Below are 12,076 nucleotides of genomic sequence, written 5' to 3'. Positions count from 1 at the left end.
GGAAAAGTGAAAGAAAGAAAAGAGTTGTCTTAGTGATCGAAGTGCCTTCTCTGCTAGATATCTTACATCCTATTTATAAACAAATTGAAAAATAGTAACTATGTATAGTTACTGCAACAGTGTGCAATATAATTTTTATCTATAGTAACTGCTATAGTGACTTGCTACAGTGTTTTTGGTGGCATGTCTCTGTTTTCTAGAATGGCCTTTTGCTATAGTGACTGTCATAGAATTTTTTATCAAGAATAGTAATTGCTACAGTTGGGCTGATCTTTGGCTCTGAACAGTTTTATCTTTTTGTGTCGATAGCTTCGATCAGCTTATTTTTGGCTAATTCTTGTTTAAAATATCTCTGATGTGGATTGTTTATCCTTTCATAGCATTATCTAGATTTTGCAATTCAACACCATCTTCATCCAAGATTTGGTGAGAATGTAGAGATGCTGATCTAAATTGGTTCCACATTTTTCATCCTTCTTGGTATTGAAAAAGTAGTTCTTATGGATAATCAATAACTTCCATTTTGGATAGATTTTGAAAAAGCACAAGAGCTTCTGGGGAGTATGGAAAGGTGCTTGAAATGTTGTATAATAAATTATTACAAAAAACTTTCATCCATCAATTTGTACAATAGCTTTTCGAAAACTGTCTCTGGTGGCCAACTAAAGGAGATAAGTGGCTTTTTCCATCATTTCGATTCCTATTTAGAATTGGTATTGTGTTGGATTTGAAAATTTTGAAATTATCTTGTTTAGAGTTTCAAGAATCTCCAGGGCCTCTATAGTTGGGTTTAACGGAGGGCCAAAAAGGACTTTTTTCATTTCCTATATTTGGTAAGGTTGAAAAAATCTTTCTCTCTAGTAACAACCAAGGGGACCGGTAATGGTGAAATGTATATAGAAAAAATAATTACTGTTTTTTATTGCTTTATGAAAGTGATGTTTGATAAAGGCAGGGAAATATTTGATCAAATCAAAAGATAGATTTTGTACAAAAATTTGACCAACTATTCTAAGTTCAATGTTGGTTACATCAAATAGTTCATAATTTAAATGAAATTTAATTTTTGGAATATGATCCACAGTGGTAGTAGTATGAATATATAAAGAGTAATAATGATCAAAAAAATTTTCAACCAACAATTTTTTTTGTAGTCTGAGCTATAGAAAGATTTATTTACTAGAAAAGTTCTTTAGTTAACAACTGAGTAGCTTTTTCAAATAAAAGGATCCTCTTAAGCTTGTTTAGATGAGGAGAGTTTTTATTTTCAAAATATTCATAAATTTTCAAGACATTGTTTATTTTTGAAATTGTATATGCATTTTCTTCCAAAGTGAAGAAATCAATATCTTGTTGTTTTAGCAAGTTAGTTGACAAAAGGCTTTGGAGAGCTACTTCTTTAAATTCTTAAATATCTTTAGCTTGTTTAGCTAAATATTCAGCCAGTTTGGTCATCTCTTTTCGAAAATGGGTTTTGCTTTGAGAGAGATGGGATTTCCAGACTGAGTTTAATAATCATAAACTTGTAGTTCAAGTCTAAGATTATAAAAATCTTTAGTATATGGGATGAAAACTTTTGTTTCTTTCAATAGTTTTTCTGTAGAAGAAACTATTTTAAAATAGCTCTTTAAAGTCTATTGGTTTGGATCTTGAGCAAACTGTGAGAAATCTATTTGAATTCTCAAAAGAGAGGGCATATAAGGTGGTCTAAAATTTTGTGGTTGATAGAAAAATAATCATTGGTTGGATCATTGTAAAAACCAAATCCTGGGTTAGGATTTGCAAAGAAAATAAAAGATCATGGAGAAGATAGGGTTGAAGAAGAAGAGGAAAAAAAACATTTTTTAGATTGTTTCTTCTTTATCGTTCTCCATTCTATAGTTGAACAAATAAATCTTTCTATAGTTTAGACTACAAAAAAACTGTTAGTCGAAAAATTTTCTGATCATTATTACTCTTTATATATTCATTCTACTACCACTGGGGATCATATTCCAAAAATTAAATTTTGTTTAAATCTTGAAACCTTCGATGTAACCAACATTGAACTTGGAATAGTTGGTCAAATCCTTATACAAAATCTATCTTTTGATTTGATCAAAGATTTCTCTGCCATTATCAAACACCACTTTCATAAAGCTGTAAAAAACAGTCATTATTTTTTCTATAAACATTTCACCATTACCAGTCTCATTGGTTATTACTAGAGAGAAAGATTTTTTCAACCCTACCAAATATAGGAAATGGAAAAAGTCTTTTCTGGCCTTTCGTTAAACCCAACTACAGAAACCCTGGAGATTCCTGAAACTTTAAACAAGATAATTTCAAAATTTTCAAATCCAGCACAATACCAATTTCAAACAGGACTTGAAATGATGGAAAACGCTACCTATCTCCTTTAGCTAGCCCATGATCTATACCAAACAAGATATAGATAATAATAGTAAAGCCCATGATCTATACCAAAAGAGATAATAAGCGTAAAGCTTATGATCTATACCAAATAAGATATAGATGAATTCAAGATTCAAATTTCAGAACTGCTAGACAAAGGCTTAATAGAATCAACTACCAGTCCTCATTCTAGTCCAGCATTCATGGTAAGAAACCACTTTGAAATCAAATGAGGTAAACCACAAATGGTTATCAATTATAAGAAATTAAACCAAAATCTTGTATTTGATGGCTATTTTATTCATCATAAGATGTTTTGATAAATTTAGCAAAAAATGCTAAATATTTTTCTAAATTTGATTGTAAGTCTGGTTTTTAGCAAATCATGCTTAAACCTGAATCCAAACTATTAACTACTTTTAGTGCACCAACAGGCCATTACCAATGGACTGTTATGCCTTTTGGTCTATGCAATACACCACAAATATTTTAACGTTGGATGGACATTATATTCAACAAACATAAATAATTTTACTGTGTATATATGATGATATACTTTTTTTTTCTAATGCACTAGATGAGCACAAGAAACACCTGAATATTATTGCTCAAGAATTATTATTCTGAGTCCCAAAAAGGTAAAACTCAAAAAAATCAAAATAGAATTTATTGGTCTTAATTTGTTTGCTAATGTATTAACATTGCAGGATCATATTATCTAGAAGATCAAGGAGTTTCCAAAAGAATTGGATAATATCAAACAACTTTAACAGTTTCTAGGTATTGCTAATTATGGCAGGCAATTTTTCAAAAACCTTTCTAAAAAGGAAAGCCTTCTTTTGAAAAAATTACGCAAAAATAATGATTTTGTTTGGACACCAACAGCCTTTGATATTATTAAACAAATTAAATCAGAGCTAACCTATATTCCTAAAATTTATCTATCCAAACAGGGCGATTTATTGATGCTAGAGATAGATGCCAGTGAGAAACATTGGGGATGTGTCCTTAAAGCAAAAAATCTTCATCAAAAGGATGAACTGATTTGTGCCTATAATTTAGGAAAGTTTAAACTAAACAAAATAAATTATATTATTTATGAAAAAGAACTGTTAGCCATAAAAAATGGTGTACAGCGATTTCAAATTTCTTTAACCCATGAAACCTTCGTTATAAGAACTGATAATCAAGCTATCTGAGACTTCTTAAGAACAGAAAACTCTTAGACAATCCTAAAAGAATCAGGTGGTATAATTTTCTTTGTCAATATAATTTTCTTATTAAGTTTATCAACTCTGACAAAAATATTTTACCTGATTATCTGAGCAGGCTAAATGGATAGAAGTAAAACACCTAAAAAAACTCTTGAAGAATGGAAAATGATAAAGAATAAGCAATCTAAAAAAGGTTATTTTTTATCTTCTTCTTCAACCCTATCTTCTCCACGATCTTCTAGTTTCTTTGTAAATCCTAACCCAGGATTTGGTTTTTACAATGATCCTAGCTAAGGATTATTTTTCTATCAACCATAAAATTTTAGACCACTTTATATGCCCTCTCCTTTGAGAATTCAAATAGATTTCTCACAGTTTACTTAAGACCCAAACCAATGGACTCCAATGAGCTATTCTAAAATAGTTTCTTCTATAGAAAAACTATTGAAAGAAACAAAGGTTTTCACCCCAGATATTAAACATTTTTATAATCCTAGACTTGAACCACAAGTCTATGATTTATTAAACTCAGTCTAAAAATTCCATCTCTCTCAAAACAAAACCCATTTTCAAAAAAGGATGACCAAACTAGCCGAATATTTAGCTAAACAAGCTAAAAATATTCAAAAATTTAAAGAAGCAACTCTCCAAAGCCTTCTATAAACTAATTTGCTAAAACAGCAAGATATTAATTTCTTTGCTTTGGAAGAAAATGCATATACAATTTCAAAAATAAATAATTTCTTGAAACTTTATGAATATTTTGAAAATAAAAACTCTCATCAGCTAAACAAGCTTAAGAGGATCATTTTATTTGAAAAAGTTGCTTAGTTCTTAACCAAAGAACTTTTCCAACAAATAAATCTTTCTATAGTTTAGACTACAGAAAAATTGTTAGTTAAAAAATTTTCTAATTATCATTACTATTTATGTATTTATACTACTACCACTAGGGATTATATTCCAAAAATTAAATTTCGTTTAAATCATGAACCCTTCAATGAAACTAGCATTGAACTTGGAATAGTTAGTCAAATCCTTATACAAAATCTATCTTTTAATTTGATCAAAGATTTTCTTACCTTTATCAAACACCATTTTCATAAAGCTATAAAAAATAGTCATTATTTTTTCTATATACATTTCACCATTGCCAGTCTCATTGGTTGTTACCAGAAAGAAAGATTTTTTCAATCTTACCAAATATGGGAAATGGGAAAAGTCCTTTCTGATCCTTCATTAAACCTAACTACAGAAGCTCTAGAGATTCTTGAAACTCTAAACAAGATAGTTTCAAATTTTTTGAATCCAGCATAATACTAATTCTAAACAGGAATCAAAATGATAGAAAAAATCCACCAATCTCTTTCAGCTAGCCCCCAGAGATAATTTTCCAAAAGTTGTTGTACAAAACAAACTAATGGATGAAAGATTTTTGTAATAATTTATTATGTAGCATTTCAAGCATCTTTCCAGACTCAACCAGAAGCTCTGGCGCTTCTTCAAAATCTATCCAAAATGAAAGATATTGATCATTCATAAGAACTACTTTTCCAATACCAAGAAGGATGGAAAATGTGGAACCAATCCAGATCAACATCTCCACATTCTCACCAAACCCTGGATGAAGATGGTGTCAAATTACAAAATCTGGATAATGTTATGGAAGGATAAACAATCCACATCAGAGACATTCTAAACAAGAATTAGCCAAAAATAACCTAATCCAAGCTGCCAACATAAAATGACAAAGTTATTCAAAGCCAAAGATCGGTCGAACTATAACAATTATTATTCTTAATGAAAAATCTTGTAGCAGTCACTGTGTAAAAAACTATTCTAGAAGACAAAGACATGCCACCAAAAACATTGTAGTAAGTCACTGTAGCAGAGCCTTAGGTTTGTAAAAAGTTTGTAATATTGCTCTTTTCAACTTATAGATCTATTTTATATTTCTATTATTATAAACAAAGTCTTTATATTTACTTTTTTTTTTTGTTGTTATTTCATATTTTAAAGCTCATACCGTGAATATGTGGTTATTTACTGGTGTTTGTTAGGTTTTGTATGCTTTGTTGTTAACTAGCTTTTGGTAACCTATATAGAATCACGTCGGTCTTAAGCACCATAAACATAGAATTAACTTTAGAAAATAACTATATTTGTAAAGATCAAGTTTATAATCATAGTTTGCATGTAGATCCTAAGTTTGAAAATAATAATATGAGCATAAGTAGAGCTATAAATGGTTTAATTGATCTTTCTTCTTCCTTTTTTGCTAAGTTATTTGTAAAAATGGATAATATAAAAGATAAACTAGATTTGCTTGTAGAAAAGATGGACCAAAGACATGTTCCTCTAGATACATCTACAAACTTTGGACCTATTTACTATAGCAATATCAGCAAAGGAGAAAAAAAAAACTTGATTTTGACTCTTATAAATATTTGATTAAAAATTTTTAGTTTAAAATGGAAAAAACTGACGATCTGAAACAACGGGTTGACTATCTTCATGCTATTGAATCCCTTTATGAACAACATAAAAGACTTTTTTAAAAATATAACTATCGTTATATGCTTATCTATGACACAACTAGTATTAGTAGTGAAGAAGCAAATGATGACATAGTAAAAGATAATTTTGAAATTCTTACCATTAACCGAGTAGTAAAAAATGAGCAAGTTTCATCAGATGAAACCACATCAGATGATACCTCTAGTTATGAAGATCAACCAAATCCAGAACCGCCAATCTCTATTTCTCAACCAGTGGATAGAGGAAAAAAAAGTATAAAAAATATCTAATCCAGATATTGATGATGTTTTACATTTTTCAAATCTGTAAAACCTAGATCTTATGGAGCAACATTTACCTAATTTAAAAGAAAAATATTCCCACTTAAAAAAAGATAAGATAAAACAAACTTCAGAATCTGGCTAAACCAGTCAGATCAAAACATAAGTTCCTATAATCGATTCATTAAACAAATGAACGGTTGCTCAAGGTAGCACTTATTTAGATCTAACCGATGTTCCTCACAAAGACTATGGAAAAACCATAGATGATTGGGCACAATCTATGTTTATTATTGTTATAGGATACAAAGATGTTTGGACTACAGAAAGGTTTTTTTAATTATTTCTATGGCACATGGCAAGATGATGTCCTTCAGTTTTTCAAAAAATGGAAAAATACAACTATGAGAAATACTCAAAAAGATTCTCTTCTTATAGCAGGTAACATACCTCAGCTTTTAAAAGATCTAACTCAGATCTTAAAAAATGAGTTTTGTAGGAGTATAGAAACTCTAGATCCCAATCAAGAAGCTCAATATTTTCTTTCAAAATTAAAATTATGTGATATAAGAAATCTTGATGATTTTTGTAAAAGATATATTTTCAAATTCCAAAAATTGGAGGAAGAACATTCAAAATTTTGATTACAATAGTTTTTCTTAACCATGGGATGAGCTTTGTTCTTAAAATTATACTACTTATTTAGAAGTAAAAATTAAAGCTGCAAATGCTACTAACCCCAATTTTGAGCTTTATGATACATTGGGCTGTCGTATAAAATACATATAAAACCAAATCACAGAACACTACCTCAAACAAAAGGTTACCAAATAGGTAAAATCTAAACTTAGTTACAAACAGTGTACTAAGATTTTAAAAAATGATTTAGAATTCGGATGTAATAAACAACCAGTTTAAAGAAAAACTTGTTTTAAGAAAGAAACAAAAATATTTTTAGAAGAAATGGAAACAAAAAAAACTGGTAAAAAAAGCCTAAAAAAGGTAAATTTGTTATTAAAAAGAAGGAAAAATCTTTTAAACAAACTTGTAAATACTTTATTTGTGATCAAAAAGGTCACTATGCTGATCACTACCCTAACAAAGTGAAAAGTGCTCAACAAATGATTAAAAAACTTGAAGAATGTTATCTTCAAATTTCTTTTACAAATGAATTATCAGATGATGAGATTTATTACAAAGTTTTTTCTAAAACTGATTATAGTTCTTCTGATGATGAATCTGAATATATTTTTATGTTGAATACTGAATCTAACCAAGATAATGTTCAGTTACCTCTTTTATAGGTATAACAAGTACAACAAAGAAGAAGGTATGGTTAAACTAAAAAATGTGATGAGAAAAACTCATCATATTTCTAAAGAAAAAAGTAAAGAATTACAACTCATCAAACCAGATGAGGTTTACAAAACAAGTTGGTTTAAAAAATTTCAACCTTGGTTTAAATGCCATATAGAAAAACTATCTAGTGATACAGTTGCTAATGATTCTAAACAAGGATCAATGAAAATACCTCTTTTTACCAAAAAAAAATAAATTATTTTCTATGAAAGTACCCTCAGGTTAAATATATACATATAGGTATGATTCTGATTACCATTAAACCGCTATTTCTTGCTTGTAAAGATATACCTATCATTACAGTTTTAATGGATAATCGTTTTAAAAACCCTGCTAATGCTATAATTGGAGGAATCCAATCCAATTTAGTTGTTGACGTTGTTTTATTTAAAGTAAAATCAAATTATTTTATTTCTATTTTTTATGAAAACATTGAAAAATGTTTACGTCTTCGTATCAAAATAACCAATTTTGATATTAAAGAAAAATCACATGACCTTTTCAATCAACTAGTCTGTAGTTTATGAGTTTACTAATACTACAAATATATCTATCAAATAGATAAATTCAAACATTATTGAATTATTTGAGCCAAACAGTTTTGATTTTGAGATCAAACCAAAATTGGTTAAACTCGAGGATTTATCTATCCCACAAGGATGGTGTCTCGAAGATATTTCAGAAAATACCTTTGAAAAATGAAAGGTGCCAAGTTTAGAATTTTTCTCATCAGGAAAAAACTTGTATTTTAAAAATCCTAATGCTTCAACCAGTTTTAATCCAAACTTGATTTTACCTCCTTCAAATGTTTTTTATCATTAAAACGATGATGATATTGAGAGTATATCTAGTAATCAATCTTTTTATACTCCTCACCGAAATTCCTTTTTTGGATTTCACAATACAAATAGTGTAGGAAATCTTCAAAGAGCAAACAGTATAAGCCATACAAGTAATGCTTAAATTCCTATATTTGCTACTATGATAAAATAACAACAAAAAATAATAAAACAAAGATAATATTGAAATTCATAAAGCTTTAAAACATGAAATAACAATAAAGAACAAAAGTAAATATAAAGACTTTGTTTGTAATAATAGAAATACAAAATAGATCTATAAGCTGAAAAGAGCAATATTACAAACCTTTTACAAACCTAAGGCTCTAATAACATTTACAAGGGTGTGGAAAGGATCTATTTATAAAGGTTAAGAAAGAATACAAAGTTATAAGTAAGGAGAATGGTTTACAAGAGAAGGGAAGGTGAAAGAAAGAAATGAGTTGGCTTATTGATCAAAATGCCTTTTCTACTAGATATCTTACATCCTATTTATAAACAAATTAAAAAATAGTAACTATGTACAATTGTTGCTACAATGTACAGTAGAATTTTTATCTATAGTAACTACTATAGTGACTTGCTACAATGTTTTTGGTGGCATGTCTCTATCATGGCTAGCTAAAGACTTGGAATTACTCAAAAGACTTGGAATTACATCCAGAGGTCTTACAAATCTCAACTTTAAAATATATTCAACTCGGAAGATTTACAAATCTTGCTTGAAAGACTTGGAGATTATGCTTAGAGGTCTTACAAATCTCAACTTTAAAATATATTCAACTCGGAAGATTTACAAATCTTGCTTGAAAGACTTGGAGATTATGCTTAAAAGTCTTAGAAATCTCGATTCTAAGATAGATTTAGGTCAAAAGACTTATGAATCTTACTCAAAGGACTTAGAGATTATGCTCAGAGGTCTTATAAATCTTAACTCTATAATATATTTAACTAAAAAAACTTATGAATTTTGTAGGACTTGGATATTATGCTTGAAAGTCTTACAAATAAAACTAAAAAAAAACTCATTTAAAACAAATGCTCAACCATTTAAAAAAAAAAATAGATATCTAAATGCTTTAAATATCATGCTTGAAGTCTTATAGATCTTGCCTGGAAGACTTTAAAAAGAGATTAAAAGTTTTAAATATATACCCAGAGGTTTCAAGAGAAATTACCTATAGGTTTTCAAGATTGATACTCAAAAGTTTTAACAAATATACCTTAAGGTAAAATTTTGTTTGATTTCTACATCAAAGTTTTTTTTGTATAAAAAATTTAAGTCTACATCTCTTTCTTCTGAAAAATATGATGCAACATATGAAATAGATATGATGCATACAATCACGAAACACAATGAATGCAATGTATGAAATCTATACCTTAATTGAGGTAATAAGATTCTTGAAACTTTTTCTTTCTTCCATATTTCCTTGACATAGCCTCTGAATTGGTTGAGAAGTTCATTCAAGCACTAAAGCAAACATTCTTAACATTTTCATTCTTGAAGACCATTTTTCTTGCCTAGTAAGTTGTTTCATTATTGGTCCCTTGCATTTGGCATTTTTCTTACCCTAAAAAGGTCTCTTATAGAATTCATGTGTCTCCTAGCATAAGCATTAAGATTCAATACATTTTGAACATTTCTCAACACTTCTTAAAAATAGCAATGGAAATTGCTCCATACAATTCTCTTCTGCATATGATCAAATCTCTTAAAAATTGGTGATTACTGCCTAGAATGAAAAGGATGAATCGTAACTTGGTTTTTCCAAAAAGATTAATGGTTTGGCACATCAGGAATGACTTAATTACCAAAAATTTGGGCATTGAATGAGAACAGGAACATCTTTTTATCTAGGCTCACAAATGAAAATTATCTTTTAAAGTGTAATCTATTTTGGCACTTCTTTTAGTTTTTGATATGTGGTATTTTAATAAATACCAAGACTAACTATGGTAGGCTCAAAATTTCAGGTTTGAAAAAACAACAAGGCCTAAATTTAAAGGAAATCTTCATAGTGAGATTGATCTCCTTGGGCTTTTAAAGTCTCCAACATCCCTTAGTTTATTTAAAATGCCTTCTGGTGCTATATGAAAAGTCATAAGTTGCTTTCAAAACTTCAATCTTGATCTAAACTAGTCTTTCAAATTTTCACCCAAGAACTTCATTCTTATTTTTTAATTGTTTTTATTTTTTTATTCCATTGTGCATTTGAACACTCAAAATTAATCTAAAACCAAATCATAATGATTTCTTGAGGAACAAGCTTCTAACTAGGTATCTACACATGATCATAATGGAAATTTTGAATGATGTAATATAGGCTAGGGTTTAAGGTTTTGAAAAAAAGGATAAATAGGCTCAAAAATGTATTTAAAGATGATTAAACCAAAGATTATTTCTTTTCCAAAGATATACTTCCATTTCTCAAAATATGCCTTTTCACCTTTCAACTTTCTCTTTTTTTTTTCTTTTTTTTTTTTTTTTGCATGAGTTCACAATTTTTGGAACTCATATTATTTCAATCTTGCCCCTTAACATAAAGCATTATTTTCTAACCCTTAACACAATATCACATACCATCTTGATGAGATCCCTCTATTTTTTTTAAACTTGCCCCCAGATTTGAAGGATGATTTTTTGTTATGGTTCATTCAGAAAGAATAATCAATAGGCTTGAAAGGAGAAGGAATGGATTTTTTTTTTGTGAAAGAAATTTGATAGATAGCCACTTTTCATTTTGAATATGGATATTTCCTATTGAAAATCAATTTTGAGGAAACAACTTGTTTTCTGATTGATTTTAAATTCATTTAAATGCCTCACATACATGATTTCATAATCATCTTTTTTCTTTTCTTTTTTTTTTGGCAACTTATACTCATAATGCATTTTCACAGCAATCCTTTTCCATAACCCATTCAGATGTTCATTAGTCAGAATGGTCAAAAGGGTTATTTAAGACATCAAGTAAATTTGGCTTTTTTAGTAAATTTACTTTAAGGTGAGGATAAAAGATTGTTTGGTGAAAGACTAAAAAAAGAGAAAATAGTTACAAAAGTCAAGATACTAAACAAATTGAAAAAATATGGCTCTATGAGAACTTGGGATTTGTGAAGGAACTTAGGTAGTGAAGAGTTTTAAAATAACCTAGACATTTATTGAATCACCAAAATTCAAAAAGCTTAAAAGAGTGCTTTAAAATATTTACAAATTAATCGACCATCTAATTGCATATAACCCAAATGAAGATCAATAATTTTTAAGGTTCATCATGGTTAAATGGGGTGAAGTTCTAAAACTTTCATCCTTAGAAATTCTTAAGGTTTTTAGTCTTTCAATTGAAAAAAATGAAATGTTTATGGAAATAGCTTAGGATGCTCATTTTTACTAGTAATCACCAAATTTCTTGAGTTTTTTTTTTTTCACATGTATATGTAGGAATCCAAATAATCAAAACTCATGGGA

This window comes from Durio zibethinus, chromosome 1 (assembly GCF_047325235.1).
Source record: "Durio zibethinus cultivar Kanyao isolate XHJ-2024 chromosome 1, ASM4732523v1, whole genome shotgun sequence".
Lineage (NCBI taxonomy): Eukaryota > Viridiplantae > Streptophyta > Magnoliopsida > Malvales > Malvaceae > Durio > Durio zibethinus.
The sequence above is the reverse complement of the archived record's forward strand: the minus strand, read 5'-3'. Positions refer to the sequence as shown.